Below are 314 nucleotides of genomic sequence, written 5' to 3' on the forward strand. Positions count from 1 at the left end.
CTTTCTGGGAATCATGCTAAGGCTCTGGGGGAGCTTGAGATCTATCCCAGCATGCTGTGCTTCCCCTTGGGCACTGTCCCACAATGAATTGCTGCTTGGAGTCATGTTAAAACCCTACAGGGGAAGTTTGCAATGCTTATCCCAGTATGTAGTGCTGCCCTCTGGGTGCTGTTCCACAATACACTGCTGATGGGAGTCACTCTAAGACCCCGCAGAGGGAACTTGTAGTGCCTATCCCAGCATGCACTGCTGCACCCCCCCTCCCAGTGACTTATCCCATGATTCAGTGTACTGAGGCCAAGCTGTCCCCCTCT

General features: G+C 53.2%; 1 protein-coding gene across 1 annotated transcript in view; it reads left to right on the plus strand.

The window, feature by feature from the left end:
* LOC102375077 (host cell factor 1) overlaps positions 1-314 on the plus strand; it is a 22,300-nt gene that overhangs the window by 14,805 nt on the left and 7,181 nt on the right. The window lies entirely within an intron of this gene.

Source organism: Alligator sinensis, unplaced genomic scaffold, assembly GCF_000455745.1.
Source record: "Alligator sinensis unplaced genomic scaffold, ASM45574v1 scaffold137_1, whole genome shotgun sequence".
NCBI classification, from domain to species: Eukaryota; Metazoa; Chordata; order Crocodylia; family Alligatoridae; genus Alligator; species Alligator sinensis.